This window comes from Aplysia californica, unplaced genomic scaffold (assembly GCF_000002075.1).
Source record: "Aplysia californica isolate F4 #8 unplaced genomic scaffold, AplCal3.0 scaffold00520, whole genome shotgun sequence".
Lineage (NCBI taxonomy): Eukaryota > Metazoa > Mollusca > Gastropoda > Aplysiida > Aplysiidae > Aplysia > Aplysia californica.
This window is the reverse complement of record NW_004797790.1, coordinates 87,638-89,068: the sequence shown is the minus strand read 5'-3', so window position 1 is coordinate 89,068 and position 1,431 is coordinate 87,638.

Sequence of the window (1,431 nt, the reverse complement as noted above, 5' to 3'; positions counted from 1 at the left end):
GGGGGAGGAAGGCTGAAAATTATACAGGTGTACTAACGATTGCAACACTAGAAGGTTATTTTTGCCTCATAATTTATCAGTTAATCAGCTTCGTTGTCCAGTTGACCGCCAGCTGAGCTAAAGGGGTGTATTCTGAACTGTGGAGACACTGCGTTTCAAACAGTGGGTATCGCCTTAGTTGATTGTGGGAAAAATGTTGTGAGCGAAGAATTAATAACCTGTCCTCACTCTTAAGTACACAAAGCTTCCAAATTGAGTATGCATGCATCTTAAGTCGTTGACCTTGGAATTATAAACGATAATCAAACTTTTGACTACCAGTTGAGTATCCTTTAAATTCGCCAACAGCATACAAATTGACTTGCTCTCACAAGTTCACACATACAAGTGTTTGTGTGTGTCATTGTGCATTTGTGTAGTCTATGTGTGCATGCGTGTGTGTGTGTGTGTGTGTGTGTGTGTGTGTGTGTGTGTGTGTGCATGTGTGCAAGGGAAAAAGTGTGTGTACGAGAAGGTTTATGCGAGTGTTTGCATGTGAATGCATACATGTGTGTGTTTGAATGTGTGTAAATACGTGTTATGTTCGTGTGAAATTGAAAGTGTTTGTGTTAAGTCTCTGTCTCTCTCTCTCTCTCTCTCTCTCTCTCTCTCTCTCTCTCTGTGCGTGTGTGTGTGTGTGTGTGTGTGTGTGTGTGTGTGTGTGTGTGTATGTATGTGTGTGTGTGCGCGCGCGCGCGCGTTGTGGTAGATGTAGCATATCTTGATCCAGCATCGACATAAAACAACCCGGGGATCAAATGTGTGAAAAAATAACCGGGAGGGTTCGAACTTAATCAAGATAGCGTAATTGAAACAAGACACTTTTATTAAACGGCTCTTGAAAAATCCAAGAACCTTCAATTTAAAGTCATAATATGATTGTGATTTGCAGACTGTCATCGGAGCCACGCTTTTATAGCTGCATTTAATTTTACGTAACCATCAGCTCTAAAAGCGTTTCATCCTATCGAGGCGTCTCCCTAATTCCGTTTTCCGAGGTGAAATGGAACGCTTTCTTTCCTGGTAAAAAGTAGAGGAGGCAATGAAGACACACCTCAAATGAAATAGGATTGAATGAACAATCGTTTTCGGAGAACAGAATATTTGCGAGAGGATATTAAGATCATCGTGAGAAGTTAACTGTTTCGAGGATTAAAAAGACAGGGACAGAAAAAAACAGATCTCGTTTTCAAGATGTAATTTCTCAGTACGTTATTTAATTATTACATTGCATTCTATTGAGGAAACGTCCACCATGAAATGGTAAATTTAGTAGATCTCCACTCGGTTCCTCTTTATAATTAAAAAAAACTATTTCATTTAGACCAATTCTATCCATCTATCTATCTATCTATCTATCTATCTATCTATCTATCTATCTATCTATCTATC